Source organism: Sylvia atricapilla, chromosome 3 (genome assembly GCF_009819655.1).
Source record: "Sylvia atricapilla isolate bSylAtr1 chromosome 3, bSylAtr1.pri, whole genome shotgun sequence".
Classification (NCBI taxonomy): domain Eukaryota; kingdom Metazoa; phylum Chordata; class Aves; order Passeriformes; family Sylviidae; genus Sylvia; species Sylvia atricapilla.
The window spans coordinates 75,459,562-75,472,552 of record NC_089142.1 but is presented as its reverse complement, the minus strand read 5'-3'; positions in this window follow the sequence as shown (position 1 = coordinate 75,472,552).

Sequence of the window (12,991 nt, the reverse complement as noted above, 5' to 3'; positions counted from 1 at the left end):
ACTGAAGCTGCTAGATGGAAGCTATAGCCTCGTAAACTAAGTAAATGAAATCTTTCTGGATTTTAGTAGAAATTTGGAAGGAGATACAATTAAAATGGACCAAAAATCTTATGGTAAAATTATTTCCATCAGAAATATAGTTCGTGTAAATGTGTCAACATCTCAGTATTGGGTAGCTTCTGTGAAAACTCTATGACAATGCCATTGGAGATCTTGTAAGTTTTGAGTTAGCATGTATGATTCCTAAAAAAAAGAGAAATATCCCAAATCTCACACTCTGATATTGTCTTTCAATCAAGGTTCATAGGGTTCTCAGCTCTGAAAACATAAGTGAGGAAGGAGGCTTCTGATTCTTTCAGCCTCATCATTCCCTTAGGACAATTTCTGCCACAAATGATACCTGTAAGTGGGTTCATTTATGTTTTGATAAAAATAAATAAAATTAAAACCCTCTCCACATTCAGCTGGGCTAATAGACCTGTGACTGCACCAGTGTATACAGAGACTCTCTAAGTCATTCCAAAATTACAGGTATCCAGAATTTCCTGGATATCCTGGTGAAGACCACAATAATAAAATGCTAAATGAGCAAGTATCCCATATGAAAAAGGCGAAATTAAAAGAAATAAACCAACAAACAAACTCCAAATAAATTAAGTTGGATCACCGACAGACTCAAGTGAACTTACACATGGCCATAAAGAGACAAAAAGGCAAATCTTTCTATTTTACATACCATCAGAATGAGAAATTGAAATGCCTTTTCCAAAATGAAAGACAGTTTCAGAGATAGCTGACCAGCACTGACAAGAGATGAATCGTGACAAACTTCTATGCCTGTAGTTGGAGAGATGAATACATCATTCCTGTCTGGACACACACTGGTCTAGTTTTGCTCAAGTATAACTGATTATCCTTAAAATAAACTTGAAAACCACTACAACTTCTCTCTATAGTTGTACTCATTGTTTTTTCAGAATAAATAACAAACTACAATCACCATCAGAACTCATATTGTATTAATTTCATGACCTTTCTTGACAGACATTGGGATAAACCAAACTTCAGCCAACCTTAACTTCACATGAATCCATTTCTATTCTTCCTAGCAATGATTCTAGCTACATTATTTACTTGATTATTAATCTAGATGCTAGAGGCAGTTTGGGTTTCTCTCCTGTATTCCTAAGCATGTCCTATTTTTGGCCTGGTTACAGCAGCCATCACACTCCAGAAAAAGTTAACTTTTCCTGCATCCTTTGCTGGAAAAAGTAGAATCTGGTTTTATGGGTGGGTTTTTTTTGTCTTGTACATAACAGCTGATCACACAGTTAATTGGACATCCAATTAATTTCTGGTGGTATTAGCCTCAAGACTGTATAAATCTAAAAAAAAATCTTTAAATATATAATTAAACAATATTATAAATCCCATTGAGTGGAGAACACTGGAAATTTGAAAGATTATGGAATATGGCACATACAGAATATCTTCCATGCAAAGGTCCAAGCAGTTTAAAAAACATTATTTGAAAGAAGATAAAATACCTTCATGATCAGTGAATTCCATGTCATTGTACTCACTGGTCAGCCAAGGCACAGAACCTGTGCGTGAATCATCCTGCCTAAGGTTACTCAGGAGTTAAAAAGGAATGGGAAGGAGCAGCGCAAACACCAGTCTTGGCTCTGTTTGTTGTTCTGGCCACCCCCAACACACCTGTCTTGAGGAACAGGAGGCAGGTTAATGGCTTCAGCAGTCACAGCAGCCACTGCTTTCCTTTGGCAAAGGCATCAGTTGTACCAATAGCTCGGGTTCCAGTGTCCTTAGGCAAATAACTGAGGTTATTATTCATCAGCTATGAAGCAAAACACTCCCTACTTGTAGTTTCTTCTGCAGTGATAGCAGAGAGCTCAGCCATTATATGTGGCAGTGTGACAATCATAAAATACTACTCAAAAAGTGATTAAATGTTCTGAACAAAATTGCCATTTCTATTCATAAGAATTAATTCAGGCAAGAAAAACCTCCATGTTTATATATACAAAAGCTTCAAAAATCTCTTTGCAGAGGGGGTTAATCTTGCTACCTGTTCCCAAAAAAGATGAGGAAACAGTGGAAGAGATTTTTAATTTTAATCTCTCCAGTTTAAGCCAGTTTTTGGCACTCAACTGATGGCCACAGAACTCATGAGCTACTGTTTGGGAGCCTGCTGATTAAAAACTCACATCACCTTGAGCTTGGAAGTGAAAAACAGAGAGTGTGACAATCTTCTAGATGCACAAACAAAACCAGGGAAGGAAAAAAAAAAAGGTGCAGAAAATAACAACATTTGACTACTAAATGATATTGATTTCTCATTCATAATTACCAGGATTTCTTGAAAAATGGAAAACACAGCTTCCCTGTGCTGGGTACTGTACTTAGAGTGAGGGTGCACCAATAGTCTCTATATATGTAGCTGCAAATAGAAGAAATAAAGAAGAATTAAAGCACAAGGATTCAGATTCTGATTCTTTACTCCTAAACTGAAGCAGGTAAATATTCTTCCTAAACTAGGAATCTAGGAACCTGCACTTTCTCTACATGAATAATGAAAGTGAGAGAAGATGAGGCAGTCGCTGTGCTCTTTCCTGATTGTTGTTCACTATAGTCATGGCTGATGCAGTTTGATGCTTCCACTTGTGACTCCAAGCCATAGAAATTTTCTCCTGTTTTGGTAATTCAGTCCCCAAAGTTGAGGTGGAAATTCAGATTAGATCTCCTCAGTCAGAAAGTCTGTCTTCATAGGCAGTTTTCTAGTACTGTGAAATAGTACTGTTGTAGTTTCAAAAATGAATGCCTAACCCAGAAAGAGAAGACTTTTCTTTTAATCAGTTTGAGGCAAAATAAAGTGATAAGCTAAATGAAAAAGAGATACTCCTACATAAGTAGAACAATGCCCATATGATATTTAGAAGGCGTTTGATTCATATTACAACCTGAACTGGCATACCACAACCATAACTGCCCAGCATAGCTGAGTTATGATCTATGGCCTTATTCATAGGAAAGTACTACTTTTCAAGAGATGTGTAGGAGTGATACTATATATCGAAACACAACTCCACAGTGAAGTTAAGGACTTACCGATTCAGGTGTTAACCAAGTCCAGACAGTTTCCAACTGCTCCAATTTCTTGCACTGCTAGCAGAATGAATGCTGTATCCCCTTGAAAAGAAAAAAACCACCTGCACTCTGTTCTAACCACCCTAATCTGAAGAGACATCCACAGAACACAGAACTGAGGTTGTAGCAGAAAATCCCTCACAACACTGCGTTTGGACAAGACCCAACTCAGTGAGCCTAGATTTAGAAATGTCTGCCCAAGAGAGTGAAGTAAGAGATTGTTTTCCAGCATGTATAGTGATACTATTGTGAAACTGCACTTGGGCTAAATTTTGCTACAAGTTCTCATTGTATATGTTGACTATATTGTGCACAGTCCAAAATCTAAAGAGACAGGAATATTACTCAAATATCAGGGCTCAGAAACACTGGCATTTTCAGAACATGAGCACTATTTCATCACTCAGCATTTTTCCCTCTTGTCTTCTTAAGCAGCTGCACCCAAGGCCTGGGACCTTTGCATTTAGTTCTGTGCTGCCAGCGCCTGGAACAGGCCATAGCTCACCTTCCAAATCAGTGGCTGATTTCAGCCTCACCCTTGCTCCAAGTAAGAGCCCTGCCCATCCCTAAATACTACAGAAAGGGGACAGAAACTCTATGTATGCTCTTCAAAACTGGTAAATACCATTTAAAGGCACCAAAAAGCTCACTTCAGCATATGTCTGGAGAAAGAACCATCCCCACTGGGAACCATCCAAGACACAGGGTGATGGAGAGGTCAGAAAACCAATCTCCATGAATAACCTGGCAGGATATTAATCTCTCTGTCAGAAGCAAAAGTGATGTCACTGCTGTTCTAGCATGCAAAAAGGAGTTATTTCCCATTGCCTCTGTGTTGGTCAGAACATGAGATTTAAGCAGGTGGAAAAAGCCCAAAACCACAGAGCCCAAGTCTCAGTGTTCTCCCACGAAATTCTCACAGGGTCAACACTGAATGATCAAAGAGCCGATCACTGTAGCAGCCCACGGCTCCAATCTAAGGAGCACATTGATTACTTATCAGCAATGACAACAGGCTTCTGGGAAGCCAGGGGACCCTCCAAGCAGGGTGAGCACTCTGGGCACAGGCAAGGGCATATTCCTTAACTCAAGGGAAAGTAGGAACTTCAATTCCCCCACTGTACAAAACAGGATGGAAGATCTCAGTTTGCCAAGAGTTTTAAAGGAAGTTAAAAATGAGTTTAAAATCATTAGCTGAACATGTAAACATCCAGGATAAATTCTGGGGCAAAGACTGTTATTCATAGTACTTTGAATGTTAACTATTCAAGATTTACTTAATACATTTTTTCCAGCAATAAGATAATGGAATAATACCAAAACACAGTCTATGTTTAGGATCTTTTAAGGTTGTAATTTGTTTTGATTACATCAAACAGCATATGCTCTGCTTTCTCTTTACTCAAAGCACCAAGAATGTACCTAATAATAATATCACTGTATTTTGAAATTTGTCTTTCTGCACATTCATTAGAGTAAAATTCTTCCAAATCAAACTTGAAAACATGAAACAAAACATGAGGAGAAAAAAAAAAATCTGTCAAGACTATTACATATTTGCATTTGTTTTACATTTTTGAAAAAAAGTATCTCTGCTACACCTCAGACTCTGCCTCATCTGTGGAGAAGTCCTAATTTTATGTTTATGCTGTGCATTGCAGTAGTGATGCAAAGGCTGTGATCACTGTGGTGTACAATTTTTGATTTCCTAGTGGCAACATTTTTTATTGCAACTGGCAGGTTGTTTATAGTTGTAATTTTGAGATGCATTTTTATTGTTGTTCTTCTGGTCTTTTATTAACATGCTGCCAGATACCACTCTATGATGGCCCATGCTGTGTTAGTGATAATGTTGTCTGCTCTGGCAGGTCTACCTTGGCAGATCATGGGCATAAAATGGGCAGGGGGCAATCAACTTGTCAGAATATTTACAAATTTCAAATTGCTGCCTACACCCTTAATGACTTGCACAATGGAAAAGATTGCCATGTCACTATATCTGCTCTGCATGAAGAATGCTAATGGTTGGAGAAGATGGGCTGGGATGGAGACAGCTCTCATTAAAAAACAAACAGCTGTGATTGACATGAAAATTTGACTATGAAGCAAAAAGAAAGGTAAATGCATTTAGATTTAAGTAGCTTTTTTTTGAGGGGCTTACTGAACCAAGAAACCTTGCTAGCCTCACATAGACTCAGCTGTCAGTGACATGTATGTCTTATACAACAGCTAACAGAAAGACACTGATTGTCCAGTTCCTCCATCCCATATCAGTTTTCTAGGATGCCTCACCTTTTGTTGGTATCCTCTCTGAACTAAGGTGAGAGGGGGAAAATAATTCAGTCATGGTAAAAAGTAGTAAGAAGAAAATTTTTAAAAAATATCATTTAATCTGCTTTGAAAAAACTGAATTACACTTTATCTGAATTATACTTATCCACACTCATTGTCTGTGTGGAAACAATTGCTGAGAGACCCATCAGCATCCCTGCTATGAACTTCCTCACCCAGTCCTCCTGTCTGTTCAGAGTTTTCAATATTATTCCTGTCAGAAGCCAAGTATAAGACCATGCACCACACACCAACCTAATCATTCTCTCTGGTGAGTACAAACTCTTCCACTGACCAGAGCAGAGGTCTGTATTCTTAATGAGGGTGTTTTGGGCAGAACAGCACAAGATGACTTAGTCAGCAAGATGGCAATGGTGATCACACACGTAGTTGATTGTTTCACTTTTATCAACTCATAAGTAAGCACTTCAGTAAAATGCAAGTGTCATGTTAGACCAGTTTTTGAGATGACACATGAAAGATGAGAGAACTGTTCTGACAAAACCAGGACAGTAGTAGAATTTGGTATATAAACCAGGTCTCCTTAATACCAAACCTGTTCCTACCCACACAGGAATGTTTTCCTCCTACTCTGTTTTTTATGCACAAGACCTACAGGAGTTTTTTACAGGGTAAGGCTTTTGCAGTTTAACTTTATGATTACAAAAGAAGAATAGTTTGAAAGATACTGTCTGAAATATGATAGTTTACTTCTTGTTTCAATGTAGTTTACCAGTATAATTTTTCATAATCTTTGAAAATGTTAAAAATAAAAAGGGTAACAGTCTGAGCATCTGGTTTGTCATAAAATGGAATATGTTTACCTAAAAATGAAAGATTTACAAATGCTTTTAAAGTTTCTATAGAAACCAGAAAAATCACAAGCCACTTGTGTCAGAGCTGTTAACATAGGAATCACATATGTTTTCTCCATATATATGCAAAAACATATTTCCAGCAGAAAAAAACTTGCTTTGACTTCAAAGGAAATGGAAGTGATGGCAAAGTCTTTTGAAATCCAGAATCATTGCTTAGCCATGGACCAACTGCAACATGAAAAAGTCACATTATCTGCCAAAATTCTATATATTTTAAATCTTTACTTTCACTCAGTCATATATTTCTGACATTTGCTATATAAGAAGCCATAACTACACACACACTTCAACATTAATAAGTACTTATTACAAATTACTTCAACTTCACCCCAAACAAAAGCACAAACCCATTCATTTTGTTGTTTCTCCCTCCTTTCCTTTTTTTAAGTACTGTCATTAAAGGTCAGCAGATATTTGAAAGTGAGGGCATTTTCTACAGTAGTAGTCTTTATGAAGAAGCTATTTCATTCATTTGACATGGCAAAAGTAGTTTAAATTTATACATGCAGAAATTCCCATCACAATCAAGAAGCCAATGGACATAAAAAGTTGCACCTGTACAACCACCCTGAGTCCCATATATTTCTGACATCTCAGTGAGACTTCTGCACGGAGCACAGTTAGAGCCTTAGAGCCTATGTAGGTGAATCCGTGGATGGCTGGGACAAGGAATTCTGCCAACCTGTATATTCTAGAACACGTGGGTTTATTGCAAGGGTAGTGGGTAAAAAGGCCTTGCCTTCAGCCACTAGCTTCGGCTGAAGGGAAGTCCCAAAGAGAGAGGGAGAAAGAACAGGAGGATGTGGGCTAAGTGAGAAGGGAGTGAGAGAGCAAAGAGCAGGGGAAGACAGGAGGAGAGAGCAAGAGTAGGGGGAAGAGGAAGGGTAAGAGAGAGCTAAGAGCAGTGGGAAGGAGAGGAGGAAGAGGTCAGAGAATGAGGTCCTTGTTACAATACATTATATCTCCTTTTGTGATGAATATTCTAATTTTCAGTGACCAACAAACACAAGACACAAAATCCTTTAGAATCTACATACAGCCTACAAGAACTACTATATTACCATACTGTGTTATATTTTAAACTCCAAAAACTACTCTTTAAACTTCTGTTTTGCTACATTGACCTTTGGATCCCTTAGCCAGCAGAAAGGGTTCTGCTCAATCAGAAGGGATTCTCCTTCATCTAGCTAGACGATTGTATTCAGATTATATAGTAACTAAGACTCAGAATCCTACAACTCAAAGTAAGCTTTCATTTCTATTCCGATTATAGGTTTCATATTTTCAGAATTTTTTGCTAAGCAATCATATTTACAAGGTTTCCCTGATTCATCTTCCCCAACAGCCTAGATCCAGAGAGAGACACCTGGGTGTCTCCACTTTCCAGTTAGCTGGAAAGAACCAGCCTTCCATCATGATGATAACACATCATCTGACTGTGAAGGGAGTGTGGAGCAACCATAACCCTAATTGAGAGACTCACTCAAAGCAGGGTAAACGGATGTAATTCTCCATGAAGGTCACCATTTGTTGCTAACAAGGATTTTCAGACCTGGAACAAGCTTGACCAAAAAAAACCCCACTATCATATATACTTATTAAAAGCTTCAGTAACCTATGGATGATGCTCTGAGTAGTCTCTGGATTTGTAAATAATTTCATTTTTATCTATGGAACTTTGGATTTCACATTGGGAAATACCTGAATTTACCAGAGTACCAAGTGATGCTTGTGGGCAAGCTACATTTCTTGCAGCCTAAAGAGTCAGTTTATATGCGTTAAGGTAAGTCAACACGGTGGTTTCAGTTTAATCCAGTTTAGTCCTAAATATTAAAAACTATTCATGAAATCTTGACTTTGAGAGTTAAAATCTGTTAGTTGTCTCTGCTCTGATTTCTGATCACTAATACAATGATGCTGCTTTCATCAGTCTGGTGGGTAGCAGTATGGGTTTAGGAAAGACAGCCTTAGGAATAGACTCAAGGATTAGTTTTGTAGCTGATAAGGACAAGGAGAGAACATCATGTTCTTCTGGAGAACTGGAATTTCTACATCAGTGGTGGTGTTAACATGCTAACCACATGCCTCTGAAAGTCTAGCTCAAATAGACATATTTCACAACTATCTCATAATTCACATCTGAGAACATTTTTATGAGACAGATTGGACAGCATAAACTTATAAGAAATAATGCAAGCACTCTTCCTGAAAACAGTGGCAGTAGTAATGTGAACAAATGCTCACTAAAATAAACCATCTACAGTGTGATACATGAAGGTTGCCACCTATCAATCAGAGCTCTTGAAAAAGACAAGGTTGAGCATTTCGTTTTCTTTCAGTTTCCATGGTTATTTTAAGGTCTGTAAATGACCTCTCTAGAGAAATTAAATTAGGCATAGAATTTTTTTTTAAAAAAATACAGTAAGCACCATGTTTCAGAAAAGAATTGTGCTATCGCTAACTTCATTCAACACTAATATTTTTATACACACATAACAGATAAATAAATTATTTCATTGACATCCTGCACCCTGGCATTTAGAATAAATATTTTATTAGTAATCACTCAAATACAATATACCAGGACTCCCAGTGAGTTTTTGCTACACTGGAATGTAGCAATAACATACTAAAATTCCTTGCTGTTATGTCTATTCATTAACATTTCCACCAGTACAACTCTGCCTACCCCATGTACACAGGAGAATTGACCACGTTGCTACCAAAAGGGCTGCTTCATAACAGAAGCAAAAACAAAAGAAAAAAACTCTTCCCCTCAAAAACACCAAAAAAATTGCTGTCTTTCACCTGTCTGCAGATATTTGTTTTTTTTATTTTCTCCTCTCATTAAGGATGTTGTTCTTTATTATTAATTAAATGGAAAATATCCAGAGCCAGTGATTGAATTATCCCAAAGTAGCTGCTTAAAAAGATCGATATTGATCAAACTAAAGGGTAGAAAGTACCACTAGTCTTCTTAATGTAAGTGATTTGGCTCAAGGAAGGTTTTGATCAAATTAAGTGGAGGATCTAATTAACCTGTGATTAAATTAAGTGGAGGGCAAGCTGTATAGGCATAAATCCCATACACATGGAGATGAAACTAATAGTAATGCACATATTTACAGAGGCTGCCAGGGGAAAGCATGCAATAAATTCAGCAAAGAAAAAAAAAAAAAAGGTCACAGAAAGAAAGGGAAAGCAAAGCATGAAAGGATTAAAATACAGAAAGAAGATAAAGACAGCCTTAGATAATGATTACCACTGGAAGAACATTAGCCAAGCCTGGGAAATTAAGGACTGTGAATATACAAAAGCATGATAAAAATTCTTTCAGATTAAAAAATCTAAAGCAGTGCAAAACTCAGTGATCCATATTGAAATAGAATTCCAGAAGCTACTAAACAGGCTCCTGAACAAGGCTAAATTATATCAGTCAGTAGTTTGTACCTCATGGGCAGCATGTGATGAGATCAGTGGTAGGGACAGGTTGCCAATTCACAACAAGCTCCATGCCATTCCTCCACACAGCAGACCATTGCTCTTTGAGGAACAGGACGTTTATGGCTCTACACTCACTGAAGAGTCATTTGCAACAATTCAAACAGTCAGACATCCCTCCTTACATGACCCACTGTCTTGTAAGAGACCACTACCTTATTTCTGTCTCAGGGCTCTGAATAGTATCGCTGTAACCTATTCCTGAAGAAGCCTGTGCATTTTTCACCCACTGCCAAAATCCTATTACAGCAAGGCTGAAACAATAGAAATCAGAGCTCTTTGTGACTCCACACCACCCAATTCTGGAACAAAATTATGTGCCATCAAAACAGCTGGCATCAAAATCAGCACTCCACTTAAAAGAATGAGGAAATCTCGAGCTGGATGCCAAGATAGGCAGAAATCCCAACAGTTTATTGTCTTTATCCCATAAAGACTTGTCTTTTTTCTAAAGTTTTAGAGAAAGAATTATTGACATTGTGCAGCTTCAGAAAAATAAGGTCTTTCACCCTTATTAGACCATAATAATGCATTAATCTGGAGTCTCCTCAGATGATATTTTGAAATGCTGCTAGTTCTCCGTGTATTCAATCTGGGTCACTTACTCAAACTTGGTTGAAACATTTTTGCTACAGTTGATAGATTAAAAAAAAAAATGTAGAAAAATAATTGGTTACAAATTATTCAAGAACAATAAATACAAACAATAAGATACGGAACTTAATGGCATTATAGAATTTCTATATTTCTGCCAGCTACTTGCTAGCTGCAAAAGATATCACATAAAAGTGCCACTCCAGATGTAGTAGTTCCATTCTACCAAGGCAGCGGTATTTGAGACATTTTTGTCTCAAAAATGTTTTTTGAGACAAAGTTCTCAACTAGTTTCTTGTTAGACAAATATTGATTTCCCAGAAGTGCAAGACAATCATCTAGAAGATACAAGCCCCGTAGTATTTCAGGGCTCGGTGACTGAGACACCTCTGTGTCTTCTTGAAACTTACCTGTTCAAAGACCATAGGCAATTACCTTGGTCTCCAATTTTATGCAACAATTCTACTTCCACATCTATTGGAAATTTTCTACAGTTTTCAAGTCTTGTAAAAATGCAGCAGACAGTAATTTTTGAGAAACAGAAAAATAAAGCCCATAAAGCTGAAAATCCAGCTAGCCAGCATCATTGCCAAACCTGAAAACCTGACATATTTTTCAATGTTCCAGTAACACATTAATATGGATTTTTGGTTACATTGTGTGCATAGCGATGATTTCTTGTTTAAGCCAGTAGCCAAGCAGCCTTTTATTTTTCTTCCTTTTTTCAGTTGAAGAGATTTACTTCTACACAAAATAGCCTCCGTTTTGCAATCAATAGCAGCACTGAACAATTGGATTGGAAATCATAGTGTATAATCAACTCCAAGACTCAAACAGAAGAATACCTATTGTTCTTTTCTGAGCACACAAAATTGAGATCTCTGTTATCTCTTAAGTATCAACAATTATGCACTGAAGATATTAATTTTTCCTTTAACAGGCATGGAATTATACATCTGGCTGCTGTCAGCTGTTTTATGCTACTGGAACAATGAATTAACCTTGCCCCATGCTGGCAAGTCTGCAAAATTAAATATTATATCAAGAGCATGCCTTTCCTAACTCAGATGATAGTAAAAACTTTCCATTATAAAAACCTTTTAAAACAGTTTCATCTTCTTTTAGGTATGAAGTCACTTAATTTTTTTATATAGTGCCTTTTCATTTCTATACATCTTATAGTAACAATAACTTAACACAGGTGTAAGAATATTTTTCACTTCATCTCGTGTAGGTTGCAAAACTTGTTGCAGCATCTTTAGTCCCTTTGACAGTTCTGTTGGTTTCTTCTCTATAATTCATTATATCCCAACTAAAATTGGCAGGTACCCTGCCAACAATCAAGAGCACTGGAAGTTCCCAAAAATACCTCTGCTTTTCCACTGCATCGCACATAATCATGGTTTTCATGACCCTCATGACATTTTACCATATGCCCTGAAACAAGGAGGAAAACTGGATAACAAACTTAAAGAAATGGCTAAAACTAAAACCATTATTTACCTGGGTTACCATGACAGCTGTAAATTAATGGACAAATGACTCCACACATTTCTCTGTTTAGCTTTTCAGACAGATTTTGTTCAGACCTTTGAATTTGAACTCCTTTTCCCTCAGAAGGTACTCACTTTTCTGTCTAATTTCCAGCTAAAGGGCATGTAGAAACATTCTTGAAATTGCTTTGAGTTTATTCTCACTGAGAAAAAATCCCCAGGTGTTAACAGCTACACTTGGTCAATAAAGAGTGCATTGGCTTCTTCAGTGGAGAGCAGTGCTTTGAAAATTCTTTATAGTTTTATTAACTCCTGTCTCTTACACTATTATCTCTGCTTATGGAGAATAATCAGCCCCATATCCTGCTACTTAGTGTTACACACACTTAAACACTGTTAGACTTCTGTGCAAGTGATTTGATGCTTATTCCGTAAAAAATTTGAACTTACTTATCAGGTTTGGGTTTTTCTTTTTTACCCAAGTATTTATAAGCAGCTGTGTGTACTAGCAAGTTAGCTGTACCTGTGGCATTCTAATTCTGCATACATAGCACCTGTTTCTTAGGAGACAGATTTGGGGTTTTTTGTGTTTCTTTCTACATCTTTTCAAGGAAGAGACTAGAAGCATCAACACAAAGGCAAATTTTGAGAAATAATCATTGACTTAGCATGTTCCTAACCTATAGTTCACTTTGAGAATAGTCTTTAATATAATACTCCCACAGAATACCTAACTTAGGGAAAACAGTGAGGAATCAATACTGAGTTAAAGTCTATGAATTCTTCTTCCCTGATCCCTTGCTTAGATGTAGTTAAATATTCATTATTATCAGATATTATATTAAATATATATAGATGTAGTTAAATAAAAGTTAAATATTCTTTCTTTATTAATGATTAATAAAGAACTTCAGCATATTTTTATTTTAAATTGAAAGTGATTGCCTTAACCCAAAGGATTCTCCTGGATTACATCTTTCTGCTGCTGCCTTCAGGAATGGTGATCTTACCTTGTGTATCTGACCTTGC